Source organism: Vigna unguiculata, chromosome 3 (assembly GCF_037176805.1).
Source record: "Vigna unguiculata cultivar grain cowpea cultivar isolate G323 ecotype 2 chromosome 3, ASM3717680v1, whole genome shotgun sequence".
NCBI lineage: Eukaryota > Viridiplantae > Streptophyta > Magnoliopsida > Fabales > Fabaceae > Vigna > Vigna unguiculata.
Window position 1 is genome coordinate 15744933 of NC_140794.1, and position 12840 is coordinate 15757772.

Below are 12840 nucleotides of genomic sequence, written 5' to 3' on the forward strand. Positions count from 1 at the left end.
AAGTTTTGGCGCGTGTTTTTCATAAATTTGAATTTTCCCGCGTTGGAAGTATTGTTAATGCGACTTTTGATATATTGTATTTCTTTTATTATTTATTTTAAGTAATATTCCTTAGGGATGTTACAAGTCTCCCAGCCTTGCCGATATAGGTATGTCGGTCAAGGGTGATATGTGTTGATATGCTAGTGGGACCGGCTAGGTGTGGTACAATATTTGTATAACATTTATATAAAAATGAATTTTTGTTTCAATTTGGAGGGATGAAATTGCACAATTTTTACAAAAAATTGGACTAAATGGAGACAAAAATTAAAATATAGGGACCAATTAAGAATGAGGAAATGACACCGGGCATAATACTGACATGTGATATTATCATTGTCAAATCACTTTGTCACTACCACGTGGCACGACGACAACTTGACACGTGACAAATTATTTATTTTTTTGAAAAATTAAAAAAAAATTAAAAAAATTAAAAATTAAAAAAATCCAGGAACTGACACGTGACATCCTATTTAACGTTGTTATTGTACCACTAATGGAAAGGACTTGATTGCATCAAATTTCTTAAAACAGGGACCAAATTAAGATAAGAAAAAAATAGATGGACCAAATTGATATTTTGCAACGAAAATGGGGACCAAAGTCCATGAAACTAGTCATCATCACCATATGTCATTTATTCATCTACAACAAGGCCAATAGTGGGAGAAGGGGTCAATACATTGTCTCCAACAGATTCTACTGCATGCTTAGCCACCTTAACTGCCATAATCTCGCCCACATCAATAAGGCGACCCTCGTAGATGTCCATATCGACGTTGAAGTGATAGTCATTGATTGATACCTCTTTAAATAGGAAATCTTCTTGCCTCAAAGCCTTCTGGAAGCCCTTATAGAGGCTTTGAACTTTTTTATTTCTTCCTCCATCCTCTTCCTCTCCTTACCACAGTCAACCTTTTTTTTGTTCACTTTCTTCTGGGCAGCGGTGAGATCCTCCACGACTTTCTGTCCTTTCTCCTTATTAGCCAGCTCACCCTATAATAAAGAAGTTACCATCCGGCTCATCACCAGGGTCCGCACCTGGAACTCATCCAAAGCCTTCACATAAATATGATGATTTGCGGTATCCAACATCTCATGTCCCTCCTCTGTCATGTTCACGTCGATGCTTTTCTTCAAGCGAAGACCAAGATCCCCCGTAACACCGAGTTCAGAGGACACGCCAGTAGACGAACACGAAGTGCCACTCTTAGCCAACCTCCTAATATGACTCCTATCTTTTCCCTTCCCTCTTTTCGGCTTGTGAGTTTCCATTACCAGCCTAGTAATGTTGGGAACTCCAAACTGGCCCTCCTTCTGAGCAACATCTACCATCTACTATCTTAACTTAGCAAAAATGTTCTCCTCCTCTCCCACCTTGGTAGCATGTTGAGCCATGTAACCTGCAAAAATGAAATTGCTTCAGATTAGACAAATCACACAAAGTACAATGAAAAACAAACTCACCTATAAGGGTCTCCGCTATTTGCCTAGTCTTCACGGATAAGGAGTTCTTGGGCATTTTATCTTTACGCCTATAAGGGTCGGTCGTCCAATAGAAAGGAAACTTCGGTCTTCTGCTATCATAGTAAAAACCTAGGTTCACGTGAGTTTATCTGCAAGGTTCACATACTTTTTGTAACCTTTAATCCCCTTTGCATGATCACAACTTGTGCTTTAGGCCTCTTCATTTAGTTATTCATGAAGAAAATAGACATCTTAAATATATATATATATTTATTACATGCTTTTTTTCTATTTCTTTTCTTATCTTAAATTTATATGTCTTATCAATTTTTTAATCATGCCTTTCCTCTGTCATTATATATTGATATTGATTTAAGTATCATATTCTGTGGTGTGGGGTATAGGCAAAGACTATTCAGACCCCATCCTACTATAACATTACCAACTACAAATAAAGCTAAGACACAATTATCTTATCTCATATCTAACACAGATTTCCAAGAATAATATGTGATTACTACTAAAAAAATCTACAACAATTATTATGTATGTTAATTTCATGCTTTCGGTATCCATCTTATGGAATGTTTGTATCAGATTGCGACAATAGCTTGTGTTGATCACTGCTTTAATATCTCCAGAAAGAAAGAAAATTATGTCTTAACATTTCATTTGAAGACAAGTTTTCAGGTTTTAATAGCCTTGTTTTAGGCGGTTAATTAGTGTCATATTTTAGCTCTTATCACAACTTCAACTTTTAAAAAATATATCTCTCAATTCCCTAGATATAGAGACGAACTTAATCTGACAGAAAAATAATAATTAGATAATTCAGTTTATTCAATAAGAAATAATCTGAGTAATGAACAATTCAAGTTCATGTATTAACCTATAACTGAAATAAGAGATAGAAAACATACCCCTTTTGAAGCTTCACTCGAAATTTAAAGGATTAGAGGACAACCTTCGGAAGATTCAATGATATAAAACTGGGAGCAGAGAATGAAAGCAAAATGGGTTAACAAAAATGATAATACCTCAAAGGTTGTTGAGTAAAAACAAAGCTTTGGAGGGAGCAAGATAAATTTTTGGAGATGAAGGTTAAGTGTGTAAGAGAGGAAATGAAAAAAGAAGCATGGTTTACCTGATCGCAAATCCATTTCAGCAAAGAGCAAAGAGCACTTGGACAACATCAGTGAGCCAAAAAAAGAAATGAACTTCATCATCAACCTAATATCTCATAACCTAATAGGGATAAATATGTAAATTCATTTTCTTAGCGGCTAGCGGGTACCCACAACTACGGGTAGTATGATATCCGACCCCAACCCATTAAGGAACGTGTATTAAATTACCCGCTACCCTCGGGTATCTATTACCCGCAGGTACCAACTATTCGTTGCAGATTTTATCTGCGGGTACCCGCATGAGCAGATTTTTTTGTCATCCCTATATCCGACCCACCACTGTCAGCATTGGAACCATTGACCGACATACTTGGTGATCGCGAGTTCAAGAACAGAGAGACATGAACCCTTGAAAGAGAATAGAACTGTTGCAAGACACTCAGACGCTGTGATGCAAAATGGTTAAGGTTCACACAATTTATAGAAATAAAAAGCGACTTCGCAACTCCCAACCCATCCCAAAACCATCAAAAGGCCAATTAAGTGCAACACTTTGACTTCCTAACTTTACCTCGATTCTAAAGCAAGTCTAACGCCCACCTAACCACGTAACATCAATCATATCTCTATAACTTTATCGCATCAAACCTCTTCATCGCTTACACTTCTCGTGGTTGTGGGGCTATTATACCTATAGGGCCATACGACCAAAGAACACAAATTTTCTTTGCAAAAATGCATGACCACAAAAAGCTCATAAGCTAAAATCTTGGAACCTATAAGGCCACCTTGCAGTCTTTAATATTTAAATACATAAAGATTGGGGGGTTGATGGACTATTCGTCCTCCTCCCCCAAGGTGCGTACTCGTCCTCGTCCCCCAAGGCAACCAGTCCCAAGGAGCCAACCTAGCTACCCGTCCTTGTCCCCCATAGCAACCAATCCTCGAAAGCCAACGTAAGTTGTAAGACTCGTGGAATTTAATTAATTAAATAAATAATTAATTAATTAATGCGGGTAGTGGAAGCCTTTAAGGCATTTAATATTTGATTGATGTGACGTGGAAAAGTATTAGTTCAAATGGTTGGGAGTACTTTGATTGTGTGAAAGGGCTTGGGTTCGAGTACTCAAATGTATGCCATTTGTGTGTTATTTAATTATTATTATTTTTAATAATATGTTTGATCATGTTAAGTGATAATATAATCATAGAATTATATTAATCATCATGAAACATGAATTGGTTAAATGGTTATATGTTGTTTTGACATTGGCATGGTATGAGTTTGAACCTTGGTGAACGTAAACTAAACTTTCTTTTTGCCAAAATTCCTTTGGCATGAATGTGAAAGGTTAGAGAAAACCCTAGCTGAATGGGAAGCCAAGGGAGGCTCGAAAAACAACCATAGTGGTCCTTGAATAGTAATTACAAGCATAATTAAATCCAATTTTTCATTTTTGGTCATTAACCTAGCATTAAGGCACCATTAAAAGGCCAATTTTAGGTTAGAAAGCAGAGAACGAAATTAGAGAGAGTGTTGTGAGGGTTGAGTGAATCAAGGAGCTAAATTGGGATAGAAGCCAAGGAAGGTCATTAGCGATCAAGAGGGAACTCAGAAAGAGTCCAAACTAAGATAAGGAAACCAGGTTAGGGGAGTTGAACCCATTCCTTTAAATTATAGCGTTTAATCTATATGAAAAGCATGTCAATTGAATGTATGTAAACTGTAAATTTTGCAATATTCGCGTTTCTGGAAAAATCCAAGAAACCGCCTGGTGGGCTACTCGTAGCCACCAGGCGACTCATGTTGATCATGAGTATTCATGGGTTCTTGGGAGGAATTGCCTGGCAGAGAGCTGCGTGTTGCCAGGCGACGCATCTTTGTTCACCCAATTCTGGGTTTCCCTGATGAAGGGCCTAGCGGTGGGGATTGCCCCGCCAGGCGATGCGAGCCAAAATGGTTTGATTTTCATGTTTTGGGCTTTCTTGGTGAGTTTTGATCGGTGGAAAGGGCGCTTAGTTCATTAACTGATTAAATGACAGTGAACAATTGCGAAATCAAGATGTGATAAGAGTGAAATTGGATGAATGGGCCATATTCACGTTCTAGGGTTTGAATAATTGGGAATTCTTTGGTTAGTAATCAATTACAGCTTGGAATTGAATGAGATTGAACTATGGTATGTTAATTACTACTCGGGTGCCTATTATGGTGTTATGATGAGATGAATTGATCAATTAAGGTCAGAGCGAGTCAGGGGATCGAGATACAGGAAATTCTAGGATTTTCTAGAATTCATATGCATCGCTTGGCGGCACCATGCTTGCCGCCAGGTGCCAGTCCAGAAGTAGGGAGTATGTATTGGATGTGCAGTGGGAGAAATTGGAAAGTTGACCCAAGATAGTTGGAGTATACAAAGAAAGTTCAAATCAGTTGGATAGAGACTATGTGGAGAGGTAATGCATGAGATGGATAGTGCAAGGATGTTAACCATGAATATTGAATATACTTGGATGTTATGACAATGGACTTCAAGTTATTTAAACAAAGTGAGATTGAACCGGTAAGTAGATTATGATTTATGAAGGCAATATACCTTGAAGTGACTAAGCTAGAAGGGTAGTGCAAATATGAGTAACTTATAAAGGTTATTATGAGTTGAAGATTTTAAGGGCCCGGTACTATGCAGAGTGATGGAGAGAGTATAAGTCTATGAAGATTACAGTAGCGGGATATGAGTTTGGCAGGTTGAATTTAAGTTGATCTAAGAATGGAAAATCTTGGACTTATGAACCTAAAGTGGCATAGGCACTTTTGGGTGACGAGAGAAATACGTTAGTATTGACGTAGTTCATTTAGGGAAGTTCAATGAGGGCTTGGACAACCAGCCTAAGTGTGCAACCTGACTTGAGTGACTAGAAAACCAATAATACGCAACTACTGATAAGTCGCCTGGCGGCGAGTTATGCTTCGCCAGGCGATAGCGTTAGAATAGAGAGGACTGGGAGCTCGTAGCGCCTGGCGGCAGGGATAGTTTCGCCAAGCGATAGATGCAAAGTCAGATTGTGCAGAGGCGCTTGGCGCCTAGGGGTATGTGTCCCCCGCCAAGCGACCTGGAAGACTGTTGAGCTTGGCGTCTCGTGATTTGTGCCAAGCGATGGTGTTGCAGCAGCTTGGTGTTGTGTTGCTTTGATATGCGTGATCTACAAGGCTTTTGGGATTTTTCAAAGGTTGGCTTGCTAATGTTCCTTGAGTGTGGCTCGGAACGTATCCCTTGAGTTGAGCTCGGGATAGGGGTTAAGCACGTGGCATTCCTCGAGTTGAGCTTGGAATGGCATCCCTCGAGTTGAGCTCGGGATGGCGGATGAACATGAGGAACCCTTGAGTTGAGCTCGGGTTGACGAGTGTTGTTGGTGTGAATTTGCTGGTTGTGGCCAGTACGGTTTGGTCCAGAAAGATTGCCCTCCTCAATAATTATCTGACGAGTTTGGTAATCTTGGGACGTTACGAATTATGTTCGTTATGGGAACTCCACCTGGCATTATGGTGTATGATCCGTAGCATGGTTTCCCGCACTTGCTCTATCGGTTGTGGCCGATAGGTATGACAGCAAGACACCTTGATGTACTCACTAGAAGATGTAGAACACGAATAACATGGTTGTGGCCATGTGATATGGAGTCAAAGGAGGAAATTCCTTTGGTGTGATTATATGATATATATATATATATAAGTGTTTTATATATGTATATATATTTATATATTTACTCTGTTAAGCTCACCCTATCTGCTTGTGTTTGGCGATGATCGTGTGTGCGGTACACGTGAGAAAATGGTGTTGTTGCAGGTGGATCTGGTGAGGCTTAGCGACGGAGCGGGGATAGCTTGGGAGTTTTTATATTTTATGATTTTGAAATAAATTGTAATCGTTTTATTACTCAACTTTTAGATATTATAATTGTGTTTATAATTATGGTTGTTGGATTATATTTGACATAATAAAAGTTTTAAATTTTCCGCGTTTTTGGAAAATGATGTTATATTAAATGACGAGTATTTAGTTTTTTCTTTATTTTATTTATTTAAATCCGTAATATCCGGTCGGGATGTTACATAAGTACCCGTCCTCGTCCCCCCCCCCCCAAGGCAACCAGTCCTAAGGAGCCAACCTACGTACCCGTCCCACTACAACAAAAATCTCTTTAGGCAACAACACAAAATTATGACTTAAACCATAAAAATCGTGGGTTAAAGTTTAGACAACAGTTTTTAGGTGTAGTCTAGGTGACCATAGTTGTAGGTAATAGGCCATAGTTTTTAGTACGGCAACAATAAAATTGTTGCTCAAAATCCTCATGACAGGCAACGATTTTGATGTACGTATTTTTCAAAACTTCACATTTTCAACACTATGAGCTCTTGGCATTTTCAGTCTAAAATCAAAGGGTGGGAAGAAATTCAAATTTTCACATTGTTGGAACCGACTTTTGCATTTTCAGTCAAAAAAGGAGAGAGGGAATATTTCTAATATAAAAACTTTAATTTTTAGTGATTTTAGATTACATTTTTATGGATGAGCCCATACTTTTTACAAGCAACTTAGGATAATATTTAAACCACGTTTAAAAAAGTGTTGCCTTTACTATGTTTAGACCACATTTTTATACCTATGGTCTCGTTTAGTGTTGTCTAAAGTCATTTTTGTTGTAGTTTCCTAGTCCCCCAAGGCAACCAATCCCAAGAAGCTGGCCTAGGTACCCGTCCTCGTTCCTTCCTAGATACCAAAATAACCACTGAAAACCAAGTGGTACATGAACTAGCCAAATGCATGTCGACTTAGTAAAATGACATGTATCCAGACTAGGTGGTTGATTAAGTCAGTCTAATCATCCATAAGGAAAAGGTAACCAAAACTCAAGTAATTTATCATGATTATAAGGTAATTAGGACTACGAAACCAAGGCTTAACTAGGTAAGGCCCATGAACTCTACTATAAAAGGCACATTTTACGAAATATATGTTACGTTATTATTCTGACATTAGAGCCCTGAATCTTGGTCTGAATTTAACATTAAAGTGTCTTTTGCAAGCATCCCCACTCTCCGTGCATCCGATAGTTGAGGACGAGATACCCTTAGAGCAAAGATCTTAAAGCTTAGTGTACCACTCTGGAGACCTCACAAAATATATATTGTCCCCATAAAAACATAATATAATTATTCGCATCGATTAAATAAGTAAAATATATTTAATATTAACACTTTAACATTTGACATATGTAAATATTTTTACAATGAAACCAAATAAAAGAATGTTTTATATAAAAGAATCAAAGAAGTTGTACCGCACCCAGCCAAACTCGACCAAATAAGTAAACGATACATATATGCCAAGACAGTCAAGTAGTCAGCCTAGGCCAAGTTGGCCTAAGCCTTACCAAATTAAACCGATAGCATAAACCGTCAAGGAAAGTACACTAGTGCAAAATGTGGATATAACAACCACATATAACATCATTTATTAAGAAAATGATGTAATAGATAATGCGGTGACAATTTCGTAAATATTGGAAACAATATTACATCGGTTGTGCGGGTAACCGATGTAGTATTAGTTTTTATTCAAAAACGCGCCTTTCCCTTCTTCTCTTTCGTTCCAATTCTTTTTTCACTCACATCAGGTTTCACCAGTTATCACCCAGTCGTGCCTCGTTCACGCCACATTCACCATGATTGTGTGCCTCATTTAGTTCTAAACGCATCTCTCCATTCCAAACGTCGAACAAGAGTTGTTTTTGGTCTCTATTGTTTCCCTAAAGGAGTTTCTCTATTAGTACCGTTGTTGCCGCTCAACCCTAGCTCTATGATGCCGTTGCATCGCGCTCAACCCTAACCCTAGGCAGTTGTTGAATCACACTCAACCCATGCCTCTCTAACGTCGTTCCGAGCCACCACCACTAGCATCCTTCTTCCCCGCCACCAACGAAAAGGGTTTTTGTGTTTAGGTGTTGTGCGTTAAAGTGTGGTTGTGTAGGCATTTTTTCCGGTGAGTTTTTCAGTGTTTGTGGTTTGTTGGGGTCTAGGGTTTCTTTCAAGCCAAAAAACAGAGCACTGCATCATGGAAGGGCTTTCGAGGGCATGGATTTGCAATTTTTCGAGGGCATGGCTTTTGTGCTAGGTCAGGATTACACAGCAACACTACATTTTTTGGTGAGTTTCCTCTACATCGCTTCTGAATATATGAATTAGAACCACTTGTGAAGCAATGATGGGACTTGATATGTTCTATCTTCCTAAATTTCTATTTGCAATTTCTCATTTCCTTCTGAATAGTTTCCTGCTACCTAATTATTGATAAATTTGAAAAGATACATAGAATTGGTGGAAGTTAGCATGTTCTATCCTCCTAAAAGTCAATTTTCCTCTGAATAATTTGCCGATACTTAAGTATTCCAATTTAGATGCATGCCTAAAAAATATGTCTGTGTTCGAATCATGGCCAAGAGTGAATATGTGGACGAAGAAAAGTGTCCCCTTCTGTATCCAATGGTGCTGATCATATAAGAAATTATGAGAATCTTCTAATTCATTGTGGAAATTTTGGTCTCGTATGCAAAGATGATTTATGTTTGGAGATGATTAGTCGATTTGATTAGTTGGCATAGAGTCTTCGTTTATTAGTCCAAAACCAAAAGCAATGACAACATGTGAGTATGATAATAATATGGTTTTAACTTCCCTGCAGGTTGTCCTAGAGTGGTTGGTGATGATGATGGGCATTTTGAGGTAGATGATTTTCATGATGATCTAGAAGAGAAACATGATGCTTGTCATTTGGTAAAATTTTAATAATATGATGGCAAAATCTTACTTATCGCATGATCTTACAAATATCTCACATGATTTTTAATAAAAAAAGAAAATCATCTGGCTTAGTTTTATGAAAGGGGTGAATTGTTAGGTTATAAACTACATGAAAGAGGAACCAAAATCTATAATGTCCTTTCATTTTCTCCTCCCTATAGCCTTTTTTTTACCCTAGTTTTAATTGTTGGGTTTGTTTTTTTACCTACAGTATGGGAGATAAAAAAAGTAAACAACATGAAAAGGATTGCAAGCTAAAGTGTTGCATTTATTCCTTGTAAGTTTACATTTGGTAATAACTCTAATTAAGGGCCCTACAACGGGTACTATCATTGAAGCAGATGACACATATACCAAGTCCTGGGAAGATGGATTATCTTTTATTATGGAATGGGACACATACTCAACAACATAGCTGCAACTTGTGGGTTCACATATTTATTATTTTTCTTGATAGATATTGGACTTTCACCAAGGTGCATTTGATATTTTTTTTTCCATGTATCAATTGGTTTAACTATTTTTTGTGTAATTTCTTATTGATCGACATATTTAATATGTATATACCCTGTTATAGAAAATGAAAGGAGAATGTCATGATTTCAGATTTTGGTTTAGAAGCTAGAAGAACCTGTACTGTATTTAAAAAAAATAGTACAAGATATTACATCGGTTCCCATAAACAACCGATGTAATATCTGTTTTATCTATTACATCGGTTCTTCGACAACCGATGTAATACGTCTTCACTTATTACATCGTCTGATACAACATCGGTTATAAAACTGATGTAATATGTCAAAAAAAACCGATGTAATATGCTATTACTGTACTGGTGGTAGTCGGCCTAGGCCGACTACTCCAATGTACTTAGTAAAATTAAAACCCCCTAGTGTTCAATAGGTCCTAAGGGCCTGGGCTAGGGCCCTGACCCACTTACAGCCTAAACTAAAGCCCAAGCCAGGGCCCGGCCCATGGCATAACCAAACATGATTAATGCTATATAAATACACGTGGACCCCAGTAATTAAAGGTACACATTCATTAATCACTGATTTGACCTTTTGAGAGTTTTGACTCACTTGAGCTTCGAAGTACCTTCTGCATGTAACCCTTCCTGGGTCCAAACCGACATATACCAACTGAGAAGAGGCCAATTGAGGAGATAGCGGACTACATGTAAGATGACGCTTGTGCCTAACTCATCTTATTTGTTCTCTGTAGGAACAATTGGCGCCCACCGTGGGACTCAAGAGGAGAACCTTTAGTACCCGTTTTTCTCCGAAGATGGTTTCCACCCGCAACAGAGCTGGAGTGAACAAGCAGGCGGATGCTGGTCCCTCAGGACCTGCTAGCATCACCCCTGACTTAGCCGCCATCCTGGACGACCAGGCGAAGATGCAACAAGAGCTGGCAGATCTGAAGAAACGCAGCGCTGATGAGATGGAGGCGCTGCGGCAAGAGAACTCTCGCCTTAGGCGAAAGATCGAAGCTGATCCTACCCTGAAGGGAAAGGCCAAGGAAGCCTCTGAGGCTGCAAGGTCCCCAGCCTTCCAGCCCACAGAGGAGGAAAGCGAATACAACCCCACCCCTCACACCTTCACCACCACCCAACAGACACCCATTCCCTCCACCCACCCCACTCACTTCCCATCCACTCAACCAGGGCATACTGCAGCCCCAACCCCTGCCGCTACCCTCCCTACCACCCAGATCCCCTACAACATACCCACCACCCTACACACCACACATGTTCCATCATACAACCCGCAATACCTCCCTACAACCCACATCCCCCCCACAACCTTACCTCCACCTTCCCCGCTATGATCAACCATCCCATCCCACCTCATCTGCTCCCTCCCCACCAACCCAGACGTCGTCACCCCTTCACCGACTTTATCGCCAACACCCCCCTTCCTGCCCAATGGGAACCCTTCACTTTGGACCGCTATACTGGCGAAACCGACCATGACGAGCACCTCAAAGTCTACATCACCCATGTCGCCCTCTACACGTCCCAAGACGTGCAAAACCTTCCCCACCACCCTCAAGGGCCCTGCTCTGGAATGGTTCACAACCCTTCCACCTTACTCCATCGATAGTAAAAATAATAATTATGATAATTAATAGTAATATAATTAATATAATTAATTAAAGTATTAAATTTTGAATTGATGATTGAACCTTAAACTTATATTAAACTTGATGCAAAACTAAAATTATTTAATTTTTTTTATCACCGCAACAAGTAAAATACAAAAGATTAGTTTTTCTTAATTTTTCTTTGACAACATGAAATGTCTACACGATGTATGTCAATTCCAACAAGTTTTAAATTTAATAAGGAATTCTATAAATAAATAATAAAATGAGTTTGAATTTGATTAAAAATAAATATATAAATAATCAATTAATTATTAAAGTTGTTAAATAGTTAAATATGATTAAATTAAAATTAGTAAATAGGGATGTAAAAAAAACCGTACCCGTGGGCATCCGCGGATAAAGCCCGCAACGGGTAGGAAATAAATATTGTAAATGGATACCCACGAGTAATAGGTATGGGTATTTTTAATACTCGCATGTTAACGGGGCGGGTATGAGTATCATAGTATATGTACCTGTGGATACCTGTACCCGCTAAACTCTAATTTAAATTAAAAAAAATGATTAAAATATTAACATATTGATTTTGAATGAGTTATTTTTTTATCAATTAGTTTTAAAAAAAATTCATTTTTTTGTAAACTGTCATAACACTATTTAAATGAGTTATTTGGATTTTGTTTAAAATTTATGAATGTTATGTATTTATTTGAATTTATGATTAAAATATGTTGTTAAATATTAATTTTTATTTTTTTGTAAATACCCACGGGTATCCGTGGATATTAAAAAATTATGCGAGTACCCACATAACAGATATGACAGATATGAGACAAATATTTATCTGGTAGGTAGGATAAGGCAGCTACTACCCGTCCCGTTGACATCCATATTAGTAAAGTACTCGAAAAAGAATTCAATTATAAATTATTTAACGAATTTACAATTACTTAATGTGGGACTTGATAATACCCAAATTCCTATCATATATTCCAAATCCGAACTCCGTTAGATAGATGGAAAAGTCTGCATGTTCAGATATGAGTGACACTGATGTTGGCTACATCACAAGAAAAAAAAATACAGTAAATAACAAATTTATTTATTAGAAAAAGAAAAATGGTTGGCAGTTGGTAAGTAGAGTGACAATAGATCTTCTAGAAGACGAACTTTAGTAAATAACCTCTCTTGTAAGTGAAAGACAACTCTAAACCATCATCTAACTGC

At 38.2% G+C, this 12840-nt stretch overlaps 1 long non-coding RNA gene across 1 annotated transcript; it reads left to right on the forward strand.

Moving 5' to 3' along the window:
* The first annotated feature begins 9262 nt into the window (after nt 1-9262).
* LOC146887520 (uncharacterized) lies at nt 9263-10024 on the forward strand. The gene is made up of 2 exons (XR_014993362.1): nt 9263-9477; nt 9846-10024. It is a non-coding gene; the product is annotated as an uncharacterized LOC146887520 (long non-coding RNA).
* Nucleotides 10025-12840: the final 2816 nt, after the last annotated feature.